The following is a 21,217-nucleotide window of genomic DNA, read 5'->3' as shown; positions in this document are numbered from 1 at the left end:
TTATTTTATCTTATGAATGTGCATACACATATATAAATGTATACATTGGTTGATAGTCTTTAGTCTTGGTGCTAAAACCCCACTTCCTTCCCAACATCTTCACTTCACTATAAAGAAGCAACTGCAAAAAATGAAATTATATTTTAAGTATTGCTTTCCAGATCTCACCTAGGTAAATTCTAATGGTGATAATGCCTCAGCAAAGAAAACAGACTATTAATTGTATACATGCCTATTTGAGAGTAAAGAGAGGGGAGAATGAAACTGAGAGATTTAAAAATACTGTACCTTTTCTTGGAACAAGTGAGGTGAATCCCCATGTTGTGACTTAGTGTGGCTCATGTTCCCTACTTGAAAATTAATTGATGTTAAAATTTAAATAAGAATGGGAAGGAAATGAAACTGCTAGTTATTCAGAACATCAATATATAGATGCTGGTAGGTCCTGGGAGATTCTTGTTAATTAAAATTACTTAGAAGCTAGATTCTTTGTCAGTGGTAATCAAATAACAAAATCTATTTAAAAGAAACCAACTGTTATATTGGAATATAAAAAAATAAATATAACAAATTAAATATAAATATATAAAAAATAAATACAAAGAAATCTTGAAAATAAGCTTCCATTTATGGAACAAAATATAAAATACATACAATAAGGAATAGACTGAATTGGTCCAAGCTCTGGGAAGGTCACAGGAAGAGAAATCCCTGGAAGATCACTTTGGTTTGAATGTTTGGTAGTTTGGTCAGCCCAAGCCACCACCTTTTTTCTCTCTACTAAACTTTCAATATCTTTGAAGTCAGAATCAAAAGCAGCATTTGACAGGCCAGTTTCTTTCAATCTCCAATACTGTTTTTTTTAGGACTGGAAGCAAAGCATTCAATAAACTACAAACAAGATGACAAGAAAAGAGAGATCTCTCTCATAAACACACTGTTGTAGTTCTTTGGTACAACAGGAAAAGTATTACAATATCATTAAAATGATACTGTAAAATTAAATCATTAAATGATTTAATGGTGTAGTTTAATTTGTGATTTAATTAAATCATTAAATGATTTCCTATGTAACTTTACTTGACAAATTATCTAAGCCTGCACCAAGTCTATGTGAGGCCAAACTGTCTTTTTTAAAAAAACTCTTTCTCTCTGTTCACTCTCTCCCTTAATACTCATGAAAATATTAATATTAGTTTTTTTGTAATTCAAATTTGTCTTGTAGAAAATTGAAAATATTAATATTTTTTCACTATTCAAATTTGTCTTATAGGAAATTGAAAATATTAATATTAGTTTTTTCAGAATTTGTCTTATAGAAAATTGAAAATATTAATATTAGTTTTTTCAGAATTCAAATTTCTCTTGTAGAAAATTGAAAATATTAATATTAGTTTTTTCACAGTTCAAATTTGTTTTGTAGGAAATGTTCTACAGGTGGTCCAGGTACTTTCTATGTGATTCTGTGAGTCTATACCCAGCTGGAACCCTGTCATCATCTAAGCCCATAGCCTCCATGGCTTCTTCACAGTCCATGAAGTTAGACTTACAACAGTTGCATCATTATCAAATGTGGATATTTTTGTATATGACGTATACACTACAGTATAGTAACTACACAGAGATAGAAGGTGAGTGTGGGAAAGGCCTGGGGATCTGAGGAGGGGAGGACAGCTATGGCTCATAGATTTATAGATCTCTGCACTTTTGGCAACTGTACTGTTCTGGGGAGTAAAATTACTAGGTCTGAAAGTGCGATGAAAGCCTTACTTTTGATGTTGGGAATATTCCCATAGTCTCAAGATTGGAACTGAAACTCAGGGAAAAACAGGAACTCAACTGGGGGGCAATAGAATGTCAAGTGTAAATTCCCTTCCTGGGGCATCATCCTGCAACAGGATGTTTTGTTCTTTTGTTTTCTTTCTTTTTTTCTTGTTTTTTTTCAGACAGTGTAGCCCTGGCTGTCCTGGAACTTACTCTGTAGACCAGGCTGGCCTGGAACTCAGAAATCTGCCTGCCTCTGCATCCCGAGTGCTGGAATTAAAGGTGTGTGCCATCAACTATTGATCATTATTGGTTATCAATTAGTATTGATAATTACTGATTACCATTTATTGATTGGCATTGATTATCGATCGTTATTCCTTCACCGTCATCCCCCTGCCTCTGCCTCTCAAGTGCTGGGAAAGATGTTTTGTTCTTAGAAAAATGACAGAATGTTACTAAGCAGACAGCAGCACAAGGAAAGTCTCAGCCAGGGCATGACAGCCCTTGGGGTCCTACAGAGATGGATGGCCCAGAACTGTAGTCAAAGACAATTTAGAGGAAAGTTTTTTTTTATTTGTAAAGGAAAGACTGAACAAATAAGGCTTCCACCAATGCCATTAAAATACAAAAAGAAACAAAACGTAACTTTTAATTTCTTACTTTTTTATACCTGAAACAAAATAAATATGACAATGCCTTTTTTGTTTGTTTTTCTTTTTACTGGAGGCTCTATCATTAGGGACTATTATGTTATTTAAATTTATTTACATAGTAGTAAAATGAAGAACTCAGGCTAAAATTATTTCCTTTCATAATATGTATTTACTATGTGGAAGTCTTAGAATTAACTTGCAACACTTAATCTTTCTATAAATATATGAGTATTGACTATCCATTAAGAACGAGAACTCACTTAGCTTCTCCATACCTGCTTTCATAACTACAAGAAGCAATTTCAGCTTTTGAAAGAAAGACTCGGCAGGGCAGTGGTGGCGCACGCCTTTAATCCCAGCACTTGGGAGGCAGAGGCAGGAGGATTTCTGAGTTCGAGGCCAGCCTGGTCTACAGAGTGAGTTCCAGGACAGCCAGGGCTACACAGAGAAACCCTGTCTCAAAAAATCAAAAAAAAAAAAAAAAAAAAAAAAAAAAAAAAAAAAAAAAAAAAAAAAAAAAAAAAAAAAAAAAAAAGAAAGAAAGAAAGAAAGACTCAATTCAATAGCTTTGTTTAGAACCTGAAGTCTTCCCTACTGATGAATCTGGTGTATCTGAATTAAAATAAGATTTTTTTTTTAAAGATTTTATTTATTTATTTTATATATATGAGTACACTGTAGTTGTCTTTAGGCAAGCCAGAAGAGGGCGTCAGATCTCATTGCAGATGGTTGTGAGCCACCATGTGGTTGCTGGGAATTGAACTCAGGACCTCTGGAAGAGCAGTCAGTGCTCTTAACCACTGAGCCATCTCTCCAGTCCTTAAAATAAGATTTAATTATTATGTTTAATTTATATTCCTTAAACTTTATTAAAGAAATATGTCTTCTATTATTTTCAGGTACAAATTTTTAAGTTTCAAACACCTACATGAACTGCAATTTTTTTTCTATATTTAGTACAAAAACTAGTAAAATTCTTTTTTTTTTTACTCTTCAGCAATAGTTAAGATAAAAACATGTCACAATAAACTCAAACTGTTTTAATAAATGTAAACCATCTTATTATCTTGTAACACACAGTCCCTGGGGTTGGCAAGGATAAAAGTGGTGAGGGAGATGCAGTCTGTCCACCTTGTCTTAGGAGAGCTGTGTAGCTCACTGTAATAGGAAAACAGTGAACAGACAAGAAGTTTCTATAGAACTTAAAACTAATATGTTACAGAAATTTCAACTTTCTGCCGGCCATTTGATTAAACAATAACTTACTAATCATTTTTAGAAAATTTGGTTTCCTATTCCTCATATCCAGAAACTACGCCAGTGTAACTAGATAATCTCACCTATACACTACATCCATAAATGTGCACACATAGATATGCAAAGTATGTAAATATCTCATATACTATAACAAACCTCAAGGGTTTTCTTTTATACATATCAGGTGAAAACAGTCCAGATGCTCAGCCCATTTGCTTTCCCTTTATTTTCTGTCTCAGTCTTCTTAATTATGTGATTTCTAAAGAATAAAAGAATTTAAGTTAGTGTATCTGACTTTAAAGCTTAAAATACAAATTCCCTGTTACTTACTGTTTCCCATCTAAGTACTAGAAAGCTAAACCATAAACATTATATTTGTTTGATCCACGGATAATTCTTTTCCAAACTAAAGACATGAACATTTTCTTTGTTTTCTTGTTTTTCATCTATTTTCAAAATAGGGTCTAAATTTCCTACTACTTCAATGGCCTTCTACTGACATTTATCAAGCACTGAAATTACAAGCACACAAAGGCATATCCACTGGTGTTCTGTAGCTTTCTCTACAAAATTAACTAGAACCTATCATCTCTAACATAGGAGTTGTCATTTATTTACTATGTGAATAACATATGTTTTTCATAAAATGAACAATACGTTTTTTCCTGAGTTTCTGCTCCTGGTTTTACATTTGCTTTTTATAGAAGCCGTTTTCTAACACATTAAACCCTATACCACCACATATAGTATTGAAGTCCTGTATTCAGCCACAAACGAGCTGGCTTGTGGGGAGCCAACAGAAGGCGACTATCATCCTTGCAGCCATCTTGAGCCATATACCCTGAGAAGAGGCTTGATTACATCATTCTACATCAGCTGAGCACACTCTGATAACATCTTGGTTTAGATACCCAGGATCTTTGCTTGGGTGTGTGAGATTAAAGGTGTGTGACTTAAGGGTGTGACTTAGAGATCAGATTTAGAGACAAGACCTAAGGGCATGGCTTAAACGTGGGACTTAGAGGGGTGGCTTAGAAATGAGACATATAAAAGGCGAGAGTCAGACCAAAGAAATTATTATTAAGAGTAGGAATTCGGAGAGTACAACTTGGAGTACAATTATGAGTACGATTATGAGTAGGAATTAGGCAGAGTAGGAATTAGGCATTGAGCAAGGAGACACTTGGACTAGAGAACTGGGACGAAGAATTATTAGTTATTAGGTACTTGGCACTTGGAGGAAGAACAGAGAATTAGGCATTAGACATTAGGCACTTAGCACTAGAAAGAAGCTTGGAACTTGGAGTCACTAGGAACTAGGGACTAGGGACTCAAGACTTGGGACTTGGACTAGGAAGAGAGACTGAAGAATAAACAGGATTGAGTCACACTCTGTCTGGTCTCCATTCTTCCAGTCAGTCCTCACTCTCTCCCTCTTGCTGAACCCTGACCCGCAGACCGGAGCAGCTCGTACAGTGAAGGCTCTAGCAGTTTAGCCCCCAAGGCTGTTGGCAGACCGAGTTCAAACATTGACAGAGCGGTCCAAGACATTTTGGCCCTCCAGCGTGGGGCAGCTCGGGCCTCAACACTGGCTTACTACTATTCCAGATGGTATGATGTAAGAATCAAGTATTCAGGATTAACTCAGTAAAAATTTTTATGGGAAAAATAACAACACTTGAACATGTAACACAAATATGTGTATTTAGATGCTACAAATATATGGTCACAGGCTTATAAATGCAGGATTTATGACAATGCTATACTAAATTCACATCGTGGCTATGCTATCAGTTTTTTTTTTTTCTTTTTAGTAGCATTAATAAGTACAAAATCTGCTTAAGTAACATTAATAAAAAATTTTATTTCTTCATAAAGATATATGAGTAACAATACCCAAAACTGGACTACACAAGTTATTCATTCTTTCAAATGTCTATCTACAGAGTTACTCTAGTTATATTTCCCACTGTAGACTGAGGGTCAGACTACAGCCTTACCAGATGTTGTTTTAAGGTCCTCACCCTAGTGCCAACTTGACTTCTTGGTAATGATGGTCTGACTACATAGTAAAAAGATGCAAAAACAATCAAACAAAATCCCCACTCATTTCTACTTGTGTCAGGCTCTGGATCAATCTTTCATGCACTATGACAGCCAATTCTGAGTACATCCAACTCTTATAAAAGGCCAGTGAAAGAACACAAACTGGAAATAATTAAAGAAAGCCTACTTAGTCAAAATTAAGAAAAAATTGGGGAGTAATACCCACTAAACAAAGACAAGTGCTAAAATGATCAGAAAGGAAAGAATCTAGATTGGGTGAATTAAAACTCAGAAGAGGTTATTTGGAATTAAAAAAAAGGAAAATAAAATTAAATAAATAAATGATTTGGGAGTGGGGACAGAAACTGATGGAACAGTCTCACCATGCAAAAGAAAGTGGGTGAGTAGGTATCTTAGAGTTTTATTACTGTGAAGAGACACCATGACCAAGGAAACTTTTATAAGGAAAACATTACATTGGGCTGACTTACAGTTTCAGACTCTCAGTCCATTATCATCATGGTAGGAAGCATGGCAGCATCCAGGCAGACATGGTGCTGAAGGAGCTGAGAGTTCTACATCTTGATCTGTAAGCAGCAGCAGGAGACTGTATCCACACTGGGCACAGCTTGAACATCTATTAAAACCTCAAAGCCCACCTTCACAGTGACACACTTCTTCCAACATGGCCACACATACTCCAACAAGGCCACACCTCCTAATAGTGCAGCTCCCTATGGGACAAGCATTCAAACACAGGAACCTATGCGGGCCATTCCTATTCAAACCGTCACAGTAGATAAGTCTTCAGACAGGAAGTTCATAGCTAAAACTACATATAACTTAAAATTTCCAGGTATCTTCACCAAGCCACAAGACAAACTACCCAACCACTGCAGAGATTAGACCCAGGAAGAGTAGAGAGAGCTGGTAGAAGAGACAGCAAAAACAAAGAAGTAATCAGGTGATACCGTTTCCAGACTGAGAATATGGCCCTCTCCTGACTTCTTTGGCAAAACCAAATGGTTACTGCTGTGTATGTACCCTTTCTCAATAAAGAAAGAACATCAGATCCTTTCTCAGGGAAATCACAAGCATGCACCACAAAGGATGTCAACCCTAATCCTGAGTCCCTGCATGAAGATCCTGAGAGATGAAGTGAAGTCTAGGTCGCTCTACAGACTCCAAGGTGTTGGAGGCACCAAAGCGGTGAGACATCTGTCAGGGAGATTGGCTTACACAGAGTGGAACCAGCCTGTTGGACACATATTCTGCAGGCAGAAAAGATGGAGGGATGGAGCCATCTAAGCCCTCTGATATCAGATATTAAGCTAGAGAACTGGGTTTCAACCTTCCTAATGCTGCATCCCTTTAATACAGTTCCTTGTGTTGTGGCTACACCCAACTATAAAATTATTTTTGTTGCTACTTCATGACTGTCATTTTGCTACTGTCATGAATTGTCATGTAAATATCTAGTTTCAGATGGGTCAGGGCCTACAGCTGGGAATTGCTGAGCTGGGGATTTGGTGATTACATCCTGCATTATCAGTCTTGTTGGGGCCAGCATTTTCTGACTATGCTTCCGTTCATCCTTTTAGGTATAGTAATGTATATCTGTGACATTTTATGCTGAAATTGATTCACTATTCGAACTCACAGGGTTTTGTTGAGACTGTGGAAGACTAAGGGGGCTTCTGAAGTAGGATTCAATACACTTTGCATTATCACAATGACCTCTGAGCCTTTGGGGCCTCGGAGTGGACTGTAGTGGTTTGAATGAGAATGTCTACCATAGGCTCAAATATCTGAACCCTGGTGGTGACTTAACAGGCTACACCTCACTAGAGGCAGGCTCTGAGAATAGTATGTAGACTAGCCTCAATTCTAGTTCACTATCTCTGCTCATGTTTGGGGTTTAACATGTGATCTCTCAGCTCCCTGCCATGATGGTCTAATTCTTCTGGAAGCACAAGCCAAAATAATTTCTTCCATAAATTGCCTTGGTCAATAGTTTATTTTAGAGCAACAGGAAAGTAAGGGGCTGGAGAGATGGCTCAGTGGTTAAGAGCACCGACTGCTCTTCTAGGGGTCCTGAGTTCAATTCCCAGCAACCACATGCTGGCTGACAGCCATCTGTAATGGGATCTGATACCCTCTGCTGATGTGTCTGAAGAAAGCAATGGTGTACTCATATACATAAAATAAATAAATCTTTTTTAAAAATTAAATAATACAGACTATAAATAATTGAGTATTAAAACATTTTTTTTTCTTAATCCTAAAAAGTTCACAATAAAATTAGGCACCAAAAAAGTAAAACATTCTCAACCTCTGTGTTCCACTAAATATTTCAGACAGCGTCCCATCCTCCTGCATAGCAGAAGTGCTCCTCCAGCATCTGGATCTTATCAGCCATGTACTGATCCTACAACCAAAAAAAGGCAAGACAATAAACAACAGTTACAGCTCCCTTCCATACAATTAACTTAAAAGCCCCCTGCAGATTTCCAAATAGGGTCTCACTTTTTTAACCCTAAAATAATTAGGCTTCACTGTTTTGATTATCATGTTTTTAAAGTAAATCTATAGGTGACAACCATGGTATGTGTTGTCCAAACTGCAAATGACATGTTTTTACTGATTATTAAAATTTTATATGTTCCCTGTATTTTCTCAAAATAGACACATGGAAAAGAAAATGTTTTACTCTGTATAGATGATTAACTGACAATAGTATATACTAGATACTTATATATTTTTCCCAATTCTCAGTATTACTAGGAATGCTGAGATAAACTAAAATCTGAATTGACATGACAAACATTTCTGTATTAATGTTCATTTTGATTAGAGATGTGTCTGCTCCTGACACCTTCCTATATTGAATTCTAAGAAGAAATTGAACATCTTTGGAATACTCCAGTTGTGGTGAGACAGCCACTAGGCAAGAATTGCCTCTTCCCATCTACAGACAAATTACTGTCCAGAAAAGGACACACTTGCAGAATAGTCGACTGATTATATCTGCCTAGACAGAGTAATCAGCTCTTAATAGTTCTGCAGCACTAAGGTCTGTCAGATGATCCTGGACCAGAAGGCGGAAGAACAGATGCTCCAACGTTTTGAAGTAGAGGGACTGTCCAGGTGTTCAGAGGTCTCTATAAATTGGCTAGGTTTTAGAAGCTATGCTTTGTGCTTCCCACAATTATAGTTAACTCAGTCACTCTGGATCTCTGACAGGGTTGAAAACTTATAGCCTCATAGCCAATCCTGACTACCTTGAGAGAAAAGATTTGAGTGGATGGTCGTCAGCTGACATTCATCCTAAAGCCAGGTTCAGAACTAAATGTTTTAGTTAGGATAGATGACAGAGGTGCTGGTTAGTCAACAAAACGATGGGCTGGGTATTAGGACCATCTTATATCTCACTGGTACAAATCGGCATATTTATGCTCTAATTGTATTTTGAGAGAGAAGTTTCATTTTAACAGGAAGGGTGATATGTAGGAGGAGCTAAGGTGGGAGGAGTAAGGAGAAGAGGAGGAGAAGAAGGAGAGGAGAAGCTAGGTGATGAAAGAGAGAAAGAGGGGGGAGACAGGGAGGCAGATGTTCATGTATCTCCACCAGTCAAAGATAGTGGTTATATCTAGGTTGGGTAGTGGGTTACACCTCTGATTGAACAATACCAAACTTATAAAGCCAATGATTACCATTTTTTAAAAAATGTATAAATGCAAAAAGTAAAAGGGGGCATGGGATAGGGGTTTTCTAAGGGGGGGGGTTGGGGAAAGGGGATGGCATCTGAAGTGTAAATAAAATATCTAATAAAAAAAGATTTTTAGTTAAAAAAAAAGAATATACACCATTAACAATACATGTTCTATGCTGCTACAGCAGACTAGAAATACACATGTGGAAAACAGCTGTGTCAGAAATATAGTAAACCACACATTTAAATAACTAACATTATTTGGATTTGTACTAAAAAGTCAGAAGCCACAAGCAGACCATCATGTACTTAGGTGATGCCATATAAATGTTCTATTTTAATTGGTCAATAAAAGTAACAGAGCCTGTGATTGGATAGTTACAGGGAAAGGTGGGACTGGAGGCTCAAAAGGGGGTGGCAGGTAGAGGAAGAAAAAGAGAGAAGGAAGAAGAGAGGAGGAAGCCACTATGAACCAGAATCACGTGGCCAGGAGAAACCACAATTAATAAGGAGTCTTAGTTTTGGGAAATAAGTTAGTATTGTATTAGATTTGCAGAATCTTGACATATGACTTATAATTACAATATTTGGATTGTGTGTCATTTATATGGGTTATTACGGTTGGAAATTTTAACAACAAATTGGCGCACCTCATGTCCAGCTTAGAACCGAATTATGCTGAGATGAAAATCCACCCCTATTCCCCATAAAATAAACAATGAGGGCTTCACTCTAAAGCTGCATCAGGGTGGAAATTTAGCACACAATGAGTCTAAGGGGTTTATAGAGAGCTGACTGAGAGGCTCCCTCCTCAAGCTCCAAGCAAACCTAGGCAACCAGAGGTAGCTTCCCAACTCTGAGCTGGGACACAAGGTGGTGCCAATGTCACAACATAGTTGGGGTTCTCTGAAAGAAAAAACTGGGACCCACCATCAAGGATGCCAGGGAAGCAGCCTTCACAACTGTAGATCAGCATCTCAAAAGTTAGCAGCTATCTTTCCAAAGCTTTCTCACAGACACAGAAAGCTGATCTAGGCATCTCTGCCCTAAGTCAGCCTTCCTGTGCAGGCTTTCTGATTTTTCATATTCCCCTCCCAACCCTCACACACTTCTAAAGAGGGCACAGGACAGCCAAACCAGCTCTCACAAATGGTTACACTGCAGGCTGCCTGAGATCAATACACTGCAGGCTACAGCCCAGACAAAAGATCAGAGAGCTGGCAACACAAAAGCCAAGGGTCTTTGTGCAGTCAGCCCCTCCCTACTAATAAAAGAATCGGAAAGGACCATAGAAAGGACCACAAAGTCCTAAACCAAACACCAGAGAAAAGCAAAGACACCAAAGAATAAGACCAGATAATAAAAATTAAAATAGTTCCCGTTAGTTAATCCCAGCACTTGGGAGGCAGAGGCAGGGGGATGAAGGTGATGGAGTAACAGTCAATAATCAATACCAATCAATACTCAATAAATGGTAATCAATTATCAATTAGTATTGATAATTATCAATAATGATGCCAATACCAATAATGATCAGTAATTGATGGCACACACTTTTAATACCAGCACTTGGGAGACAGAGGCAGGCAGATTTCTGAGTTCGAGGCCAGCCTGGTCTACACAGAGAGTTTCAGGACAGCCAGGACTACACAGAGAAACCCTGTCTTCAAAAACCAAAATAAATAAATTTAAAAACAACAACAGCCGGGCAGTGGTGGTGCACGCCTTTAATACCAGCACTTGGGAGGCAGAGGCAGGTGGATTTCTGAGTTCAAGTCCAGCCTGGTCTACAGAGTGAGTTCCGGGACATCCAGGACTACACAGAGAAACCCTGTCTCTAAAAACCAAATAAATAAATAAATAAATAAATAAATAAATAAATTTTAAAACAACAACAACAACCCCCCCCCCAAAAAAAAAACAAAACCCAAAAAAACAAACAAAAAAAAACAAATATGGAGTCAGTCCTGTTAAGGGCCTGCTCCTTAGAGATACCCTTTCCAGAATGACAATATGGCCCTCTCCTGACTTCTTTGGCAAAACCAAATGTTTTCTGCTGTGTATGTACCCTTTCTCAAGCAAAAAAAGAACATCAGATCCTTTCTTAGGAAAATCACAAGCATGCACCACAAAAGACCTCACGCCAACCCTAATCCTGAGTCCCTGCATGAAGACCCTGAGAGATGAAGTGAACCCTGGGTCACTCTACAGACTCCAAGATGTTGGAGGCACCAAAGCTGTGAGACATCTGCCAGGAAAAGTGGCTTACACAGAGTGGAACCAGCCTGTTAGAGACATATTCTAAAAAAAAAAAAAAAAAAAACCATGCAGTGGTGGCCCATGCCTTTAATCTCAGCACTCAGGAGGCAGAGGCCAGCCTGATGTACAGAGTGAGTTCCAGGACAGCCAGGGCTACACAGAGAAACCCTGTCTAGAAAAATAAATAAATAAATAAATAAATAAATAAATAATGAAAAAAAAAAAAAACTACATAGAGAAACCATGTCTAGAAAAAAATAAAAAATAAATGAAAAAAAAAAAAAAAGAAATATATTCTGCAGGCAGAAAAGATGGTGGGATGGAGCCAGCTAAACCCTCAGATATCAGATATTAAGCTAGAAAACTGGGTTTCAACCTTCCTAATGCTGTATCCCTTTAATACAGTTCCTTGTGTTGTGGCTACAGCCAACTATAAAATTATTTTCGTGGCTACTTCAAGACCATCATTTTGCTACTGTCATGAATTGCCATGTAAATATCCGGATTCTGATGGGTCATGGCCCACAGCTGGGAATTGCTGAGCTGGGGATTCAGTGATTACATGCTGCATTATCAGTCTTGTTTGGTCCAGCATTTTCTGACTATGCCCCCATTCCTCCTTTTAGGAATAGTAATGTCTATCTGTGCCATTGTATGCTGAAGTTAATTCACTATTCGAACTCACAGGGTTTTATTGAGACTGTGGAAGACTATGGGGGCTTCTGAAGTAGGATTCAATACACTTTGCATTATCACAACGGCCTCTGAGCCTTTGGGGCCTGGGAGTGGACTGTAGTGGTTTAAATGAGAATGTCTACCATAGGCTCAAATATTTGAACCCTGGTGGTGACTTAACAGGCTACACCTCACTAGGGGCAGGCTCTGAGGATAGTATGTAGACTACCCTCAATTCCAGTTTACTGCTTCTATTCATGTTTGGGGTTTAACATGTGATCTCTCAGCTCCCTGCCATCATGGTCTCATTCTTCTGGAAGCACAAGCCAAAATAATCTCTTCCATAAACTGCCTTGGTCATAGTATATTTTACAGCAACAGAAAAGTAAATAATACAGACTATAAATAATTGAGGATTAAAGCAATTTTTTTTTCTTAAACCTAAAAAGTTCACAATAAATTTGGGCACCAAAAAAGTAAAATGTACTCAACCTCTGTGTTCCACTAAATATTTCAGATAGTGTCCCATCCTCCTGTGTAGCAGATCTGCTCCTCCAGCATCTGGATCTTGGTAGCCATGTACTGATCCTACAACCAAGAAAAGGCAAGACAATAAATAACAGTTACAGCTCCCTGCTGTAAAAGTCAGTCCAGCAGCCTGCCCAGCAGAGTCAATAGCTCTGGAAATGAAGTAGTGGAGGCAGTGGTCCTTTCTAGAACCCAAAAGTGCATGTGGCTGGATAGAATATGCAGGCAAATCTCTGGAGGATGAGGCCCAAAGAGAATGTCTGAGGGGATCCCATTGGCTAAAGGGTTATGCCAGTTTGAGGCCAGAGGTGTCCTACCCCCAGAAGAATCTCTCCTCCAATGAGTCCAAACAGCTACTTAAAGGGTGTGGCTCATAACAGACCATGTTCCATGCCTACCACTACTGTGTAGCCCACTGTCCAGCTATGAACCAACACGCATGCACTGAACTGCTATGAGCGAGAAAAATAAAGTTGTAAGACAAACCTAAGCTTTTTAAAAGGCAAGATGTTAGCAGTGGGGGCAGGGGTCATAGGCAAAAACACAAAAGCGCAAAAACTGAACAGCTCTAATAGTAAATCCCACTGTACTGAGGTAACTGACATGCAGTTGTGCCATGGGGAGAGAGGAAAGCAGTACTTTTTTTTGTCTTGAACATTCTCATAAATAAGCACAAAGTGTCTCGTGAAGCTTATACTGCATACAACTGACAACTACAAAAGTCCCTAAAGACCACATGTGGCAATTTTCTATCCCACTTTCTGGAGCTGGGGCTGGGAGAAGGAGAGAAGAAGCTGTCAACTGAATCACACCACCTGTGTACAAACCACCCCTGTCACTACAGGACCACCCATTGTCCAGCATAGACCCAAGATAAGCACAACTAAAAGCTGATTGGGGAGGAGAGTTACATCAGGATGACCTCCCGGACAAAGTCAAAGAAAGAATGTGGGCTTTTAAGGTTCAACAGACTGAGTTCATATCTCAGCTCCACCACTGCTAACCTAGTGATCCAAGTCAAAATCCCTCCTCCCCAGGCCCTCATCTCCTCAGAGGCTAAATGAGATAGCCCTGGATATTCCCATTAGGTACTGGAGCAGGTAAGTTGACCAGGCAGCGACCCACATGAAACCCAATCAAGTGGCATGGTAATGCCCTCCATCACCATAACATGCCAAGGGGTAGCTATGGGTTCTCTCTTACTTCCATATGTACTCAGTACAGGTAGAATAGGCAAGCCCTGGAGATTAGGCAAAGTGGAGAAAAGTTCAGAAGTCTTTGCTTAACAAATGGTGGGTAAGACCTTCAAATATCACAAAACAACCCCTGACATTAAAGGTGATTTAGTGTGTAAAGAAATATGAACTGTTAATAGATTGAAAGACTGGGATATAATTTATAAAATTCACATTCACAAACATATATAGAGATGAAATCCTCCGGAGTTGATAAACACACTCAGTTAAAGAACAGCTAATTAAAATGCCAAGGAAAGGCTACTGACTGATTTCAGGTAAGAAATATTTAAACTGATTTCAGCATTTATGCAGAAGAACAAGGGGCCAAGAAGGGCCAAACTCTCTTGAAAAACTAGAGACTTGCCTTGTCATGGAGACTTAAAAAGCTATAGTAACACACAAAAAAGACCCATGCACATATGAAAACCTAGAAAGTATCATGTATCTGTAGAAGGAAGATATCTAATCAATGAAGCTAGAATACACAGAAGGTAAAAATTACAGTTCTGTCCTGTGTCAAACATGAATAATAATCCACATGCATTCAGGTCTTAAATACATGAATAAAAACTTTGAGAAACATAAAAGCTCCTCCTCACTTAAGTCAGCAGTTCCTGAGTGCCCATGTGATAGCAGGCAGCATAAAAATATTAGGATGTGAGGGCACCATGAAATAACAGAGAAAGTCCAACTTAACAACAACAACAACAACAAAAACTCAACAATTTTGTTTTTCTGTGTATCTAAAGATTCCACAAAGAAAATAAAAGCAAATAAAATTTAAAACTGGAAGCTATAAACAGTGTTGGTGGTGCATTCAACTGCTGACAAAAATTAGTACGCAAACATAAAGCTAAAGTAATAACCCCCCCCCCCCAAAAAAAATCAATAGAAAACTAGACCTAATTCAAAACAGGGAAAGAATGGGTAGTTAACATGTAAAAAGATGTCTGTATCCTGGTACCCAAGAAGCTAGGTAAGGACACTGTAGCATCTCACACCTGCTGGATGTTGCTGAGTAGAGACCAGATGCAGAGATAGCAAAGCTAAGCAAGTTGCCCTTGGATTTTGATAGGAGCTAGGTGAGCAGGTGAGACTAGGATCCAGGCAAGGGGAAGACGGTGATAAACTCTTCAGTGTGTCTCTTGTGTGTGTGTGAGTGTTTGATGGAGGCCACCACAACAGGTCTTGCTGTGTAACTTGGCTGCAAGCTGTTGTGGTGAGTAATCTGGCTTTAGAGCCATGCTGCCTTTTTCCCCCTGTGCTGATCCTCCCCCCCCCCCCCCCCCACTGACATGTGCCTGCTCCTTTGGTTTCAGTGAGGAAGCTTTGAATCTGGGCTAAGCCCTTCCTACCATGCTGTCTCCACTCCTTCATCACTTTTACCTGCTCCACCCTCCATCAAGCTGAGGGTCACCTGCCTAGAGGAGGTGCTCACCTGAGTACAGCATGAGGACCCACCCACCATCCCTGCATCCGTCCAATTCCTAGAAAGCACTGGCAAGTACACAGGGAACCAGTCCCCTTCTGCAGGAATCCCCATTCTTCCTAGGATCCGCACCGCCTTCAGCATGTCATGTGGTAATGACATTTAAGAAATGTGTCATTGAAACTCGACTTGCTCTGGTTTGTGGTTTGTCATAGGAATTCTGAAAATACTAAGTAATTAGAACAGGTAGTGGGATAGTAAAATTCTCTTCTCTTCCAGGGAAGAGTTCTAATTAGGAGCAGGTTGTAAGATCTCTAACTTCTAACCTCACACTAGAAAGGGCAGGTGCACCAACAAACTGCTGCCATGCTTGTAGAAAAGACAAACGTATTTGGTTTATTTTTAAACATATTCCAGATCCATGCTGTGTGCATGACACAGACCATGGCCTACAAAGACCAAGCTAGAATCATTCTGAAGGCATCACAGGCAGTTATACCACCTGTGGCCAGCAGGAGGTGAGATGAGAGTGGCCAGGAGCCCAGGCTGCTGAGTGACAGTCACTGGTCAGAAGGCACTGAATGAACATCTATGCCCACAGAGTCTTCATATAATTAATATGTGTGCAGTGGGCAAACCAAAACGGTAGGATGAAACTCTGAAACAGGAAAGAGAAGGTTGGTGAGAACAACAAACATGACAGCACTGGTGTACACCAAGACACCAGGGAAACACACAAGAACTTGGTGGACACAGATCCTGGCAAAGGAATGGAAAGAGCATAAGGCCTCATCCCACAAGATGGTGACAGAGTAATTCTTAACATCCCAATGGTTCTTGTCACCAGAAAGTGAATCAGAATACCTGACCAAGCTTTCCTAAAACACCAACCATGTGACCAGTAACACTAATTAACATTACAGTGCCCCTCTCCCTGAACCTCTTAAATAACCCAACCCAACTATGAAAATATCCATCTCACCTCAGACCAGTCTCACAGGAAAAGAAACTGATGCACTCAGGTGCCTCCTTGACCCCCAGGGTATCACAGAGCTAAGACAGTAAGGACCTTGAAGAAGACCATCCATCCTAACAGCCTGGACTGGAGAAGAAGCCCCAATCTTAAGGGGCACATGAGTTACCCAAGGTCACACAAGACTCTAACAAAGAATAGAAGGCAGATGAGACTCACACTTCTTGCTTCGAAGCCTAGACCTTCCTTTTCCGCTGGCCCCCCCCCACACCCAAAAGTTTCTCTTAAAATCCTGATCACTCAACAGGAGATGCACACTACTGTCATGCAGCCTCCTTGAGGTCATCTTTCTCCTGTCCCCAGGCTCCTGCTGGACCAGGCTTGGCAGCTGAGGGCCTCGAGCCAGTGGCAGGATGGAGCCTGGGGATGAGCTAAACATCTGTGCTGAGTAGTCTGAGGTGTGGTGAAGAGAGACGGAGGAGGCAGTAGTAAGGATGAAAGAAGCAGATATGAATTATGTTTTCATCCAGTTTGTGTAACTAGGAAGTACTTGTGCATGCACAGTCACCAGTATCATACATAAAATCGGATATTTCTAAGCCAGCCCATCCATTGATACTTTCTCTAGAAAAAATCATCTCCTTAGTCTTTTTTTCAGCCTGGAGCCTCCTGGAGCCTGGAAAAGTGTTGTCAGACTGCTGGCTGCCCAGTCCACAGCAATCCCTCAAAAGCAGCAGTCCGGCCACCCCCATCCTGTATCGTTGCTTCCTCCTCTTCCTGGGAGCCACCTAAGTGAGCAGGAGACTGTGACCTCCACACACCCATCCTACTCCCACCATGCTACAGACTGTGTCTGCTTTCAGGAGCAATAGAAAAAACTCAGAATCCATCCTCACTGTCCCGGACCAACACAGGGGCACAGCTGCGCGATCTGACTCACACCTACAGATGCAGGTTTCCTGGTGCAGGAACTTCAGTGTGCCTTTCCTTAGGAGAAGGAGGCAGTGGCAAACGTTGCCATCTTTCTAGGAGAGCATGTCTCTCCAGGAAGACTGACAAGTTGAAGCCTCCATTCAGCCATAAACAAGAAGGAAAGGGGAACAGAAAGCTGCAGGGGTTGGGAGGGTGCTGCAATTTTTAAAAGCACTTACCTTTGGTCAGAGAAGTGTAAGATAGTGCAAGGCGGAAGTAGAGGACATTCATAGTGTGGAAAGCAAGGAGAAGGAGCAACAGAAGACTCAACGGTAAGGACTCACCCAGAATATCACATTGAAGAGGAACATCGTGTGCTTCAAGCAGCTGAGATAGCCCCTGGCCAAGCCAAACTTCTTAAATTGTAGGAGGAACACAAAGGACAGGTCCAGGTAAAACCCACGTACTTGCTGCCTTTGGGCGCATTGTACTTGTCAGTCTTTTTGTTTTGTTTAGTTTTTAGTTTTTCAAGCCAGGGATTCTCTGTGTAGCCCTGGCTGTCCTGGAACTCACTTGGTAGACCAGGCTGGCCTGGAACTCAGAAATCGCCTGCCTCTGCCTCCCAAGTGCTGGGATTAAAGGCCTACGCCACCACTGCTGGCGTACTTGTCAGTCTTAATGCCGGCCTCCGTGCAGATCTAATCTATGAACCAGAGGTGCCTTAGAAGGTGCCAGCAATGAAGCCCTGGCCAAAGAGACGGCCAGAGGTGACGACTTGGCAAAGTCCGAGCCCTTGCTGTCCAAAGATGGACTCCGGTGGATCGAAGAATCCTCGCTACTCGACCTCTCCATGCTCGCCTCATTCCCTGGGGGCACGAGGGGCGGGAGGGGTACATTGCTCCAAGAGTGGGACGGAGGGGGCACCCCGATCGGTCACAGGTTCTGAGTGAGCGGGCTTTGGAGCTTCGCACGCCCCCTCTCTTCACCCGAAAGCATTAGCAGAGCAACCAGCTCCCGGGGTTCACTGCCTCTGGGATGACACCCTGCTCCCAGCCTCAGCCCGCTGGCCCTGGAGGGCTCTGCGGCACCGCTATAAGCGCGCTTGTGGACTGGGCTCGCCTACATAACTAGGCTTCTTTGGGGAGACTGCAATTTGACTGCTCTTTCTCGGGCGGCTGCACCACCGGCCGACACAGCATCCGAGGCGAAAGGGCGCCGGGATTCTGGCTACCCAGGTATGCCTCTTCCAGCCTGGCCCCACCACCTTGTAGGCACAAATCTCCCTTGCTCTGTGACTTTGAGGAGCCTCTGCTGGCTCTGGGCTGCCTGGGTGGGCCATGGACAGAAAGCCTCGGGAACCGCTGCAACTGCTAGGCTCACCCTGCTAAATCCTAGCCCTGACTCTTGATTCTGAAATTGCCTAGAGCCCCTTCACCAGTCTCTGGGCCACACCCCCTGCTTTGCATCTGACCAATGGGGTCAAGGTTTGTCTGGCTCTGGTAGGAGAGATACCCCCTTCCCCAATGACACAATATCTTTACTAGCATTAGCGGTCTGCTTGTGGGCCTAAACTAGCATGTCAGACCCTGCTAAATATCGCAGTCTCAGTGGCTGGGAATGAACTAATACCTCAATGGGAAAGCACTGGTCTCTTGCCCCAGCAAGGGCAGCGAGCAGATGAAGAGAACTGGAGACACCAAGAACCCAAGGAAACCAGAAGATAGGGCTATGGGAAAAGGCTGGAAGAAAATGAAACAGCAGCCACTACCAGGCTGGCCTCCGACCCCCCCCCCCCCCATGAACATCAGGCCTGGCTAGCCTGGGGCACATGGTCTTAAGAGGTACCTTTACACACACACACACACACACACACACACACACACACACACACACAGACGCACACCACGCTTTTGCACACTGTGGCAATGGCTACTGCGCACCGGTACAGAAACTGCAACAGAGATGACAGGTGTAGGAAAGCATCCTCTGGCCTCCATGGGGCGCACCACCATCCCAGGCCACTCCATTCGCACACGGGCGGCCCTGAGAGACTCCTGCAGCTGCAAAAACCCTGCCTTCGTGTTCCCAAGTGGGAAGGCAGGCTTCAAGGGGCAGGCGGATCAAGTGGGGCGCTGCTTTTGCCAGCAGTAGAGCAAGGTAGCAATGCTTTGGTCACACCCGGGTCCTCTCAGAGCAGAGGTCAGAGAAAAGACTGGAGAAAAGCCTGCCAGGGGAACATCTAAAACAGCCCTTGATGCTCTTGTAAAACACTGCAAGGAAGACAGGCTCCCCTGGGCTATGCAGGAGTCTGCATTGCTGACGTGGGGCCCAACAGGTCAAGGCAAAAGATAAAAACTAAAAGACTGTGTGTGGGGGGGGGTGTTGGGGTAGCAGAGACCGAATCTCTCCTTTGTGCAATGAATCAGTGTGGGAGCTAACTTTTACCAGGCTCCCAGCATCTAACAAGGAGCTCAGGCTCTGGAAGACACTCCACAGGGACAGCTAGATGGATGACGCCCTTCCTAGGAGTAGAGATGTCGACCCTGAAACCCTCAACCTGGGCTCCAAAGGGGAGGGAGCCTTTGAGGAAACACAGGAGTGCTATTGCCTCCCTCTGGGCAGCAGAAAATCTACTTAGGGGAAGAAGTTACTGGAGGCACTGACAGACTCAGATGGCTGTGGCTGTGCAGAGAGGGGGATAGTGACTCTAACTAGGGAGACTTCACCTTCACTTGCCCCACCCCACCCTAGAGGTGATAACATGACCTGGTTCCCCCTGCTGTACTTAACTCTGTCTTGGAGGGATGCTGCACTGGGCTGTACCCAGCTGATCAATACACATGCTGCAGGCTATAGCCCAGACAAAAGACCCAGAGGGCTCAAAAACACAAAAGCCAAGGGTCTTTGTGCAGTCAGCCTCTCTCTACTAATAAAATAATCAGAAAGGACCACTAAGTCCTAAACCGAACACCAGAGGAAAACAAAGTCACCAAATGATAAGACCAAATAATAAGAATTAAAATAGTAATAACTGCAATCTTTTCCTCCTTCACTTCATCCCATGTGAGTAAGGTGCTATAGAAAGGAGTTTCTTATCTAGTGATTTAAAAAGCAGTGATTTTGTTTTTTTAACATTCTTAGCTTCTTAGAGTATATGTGACCAAAGTCTAAGAAATTAAATTTGTCAAGATACATTGAATAAAATTTTGCATATTCTAGAGACTAACTCTAAAAACTGTACTAGGATCCACTCAAAAGTAACATTTACCAGCAAAACTTGTAATTATAAACAGTATGATCTAGCCAGGCAGTGGTGGCACATGCCTTTAATCCCAGCACTTGGGAGGCAGAGGCAGGGGGATTTCTGAGTTTCAGGCCAGCTTGCTCTACAGAGTGAGTTCCAGGACAACAAGGACTACACATAGAAAGAACATCAGATCCTTTCTCAGGGAAATCACAAGCATGTACCACAAAGGACCTCAACCCTAATCCTGAGTCCCTGCATGAAGATCCTGAGAGATGAAGTGAAGCCTAGGTCGCTCTACAGACTCCAAGGTGTTGGAGGATCAAAGCTGTGAGACGTCTGTCAGGGAGATTGGCTTACACAGAGTGGAACCAGCCTGTTAGAGACATATTCTGCAGGCAGAAAAGATGGAGGGATGGAGCCATCTAAGCCCTCTGATATCAGATATTAAGCTACAGAACTGGGTTTCAACCTTCCTAATGCTGTGTCCCTTTAATACAGTTCCTTGTGTTGTGGTGACCCCC

General features: G+C 41.8%; 1 long non-coding RNA gene across 2 annotated transcripts; it reads right to left on the bottom strand.

Annotated features, from left to right (window-relative positions):
• Positions 1–1,105: 1,105 nt before the first annotated feature.
• On the bottom strand, positions 1,106–14,696 carry LOC143433859 (uncharacterized). 2 transcript variants are annotated; one of them, XR_013070339.1, is made up of 4 exons: positions 12,862–14,688; positions 5,678–8,151; positions 3,834–3,936; positions 1,106–3,239 (listed from the first exon to the last, which is right to left on the bottom strand). It is a non-coding gene; the product is annotated as an uncharacterized LOC143433859 (long non-coding RNA). The 2 variants fall into 2 exon arrangements; XR_013070338.1 differs by having other exon boundaries at positions 3,834–8,151; positions 12,862–14,696.
• Between the last annotated feature and the right edge of the window lie 6,521 nt (positions 14,697–21,217).

Source organism: Arvicanthis niloticus, unplaced genomic scaffold (genome assembly GCF_011762505.2).
Source record: "Arvicanthis niloticus isolate mArvNil1 unplaced genomic scaffold, mArvNil1.pat.X pat_scaffold_541_arrow_ctg1, whole genome shotgun sequence".
Classification (NCBI taxonomy): Eukaryota; Metazoa; Chordata; class Mammalia; order Rodentia; family Muridae; genus Arvicanthis; species Arvicanthis niloticus.
This window is presented reverse-complemented; position numbering and strand designations above follow the sequence as displayed.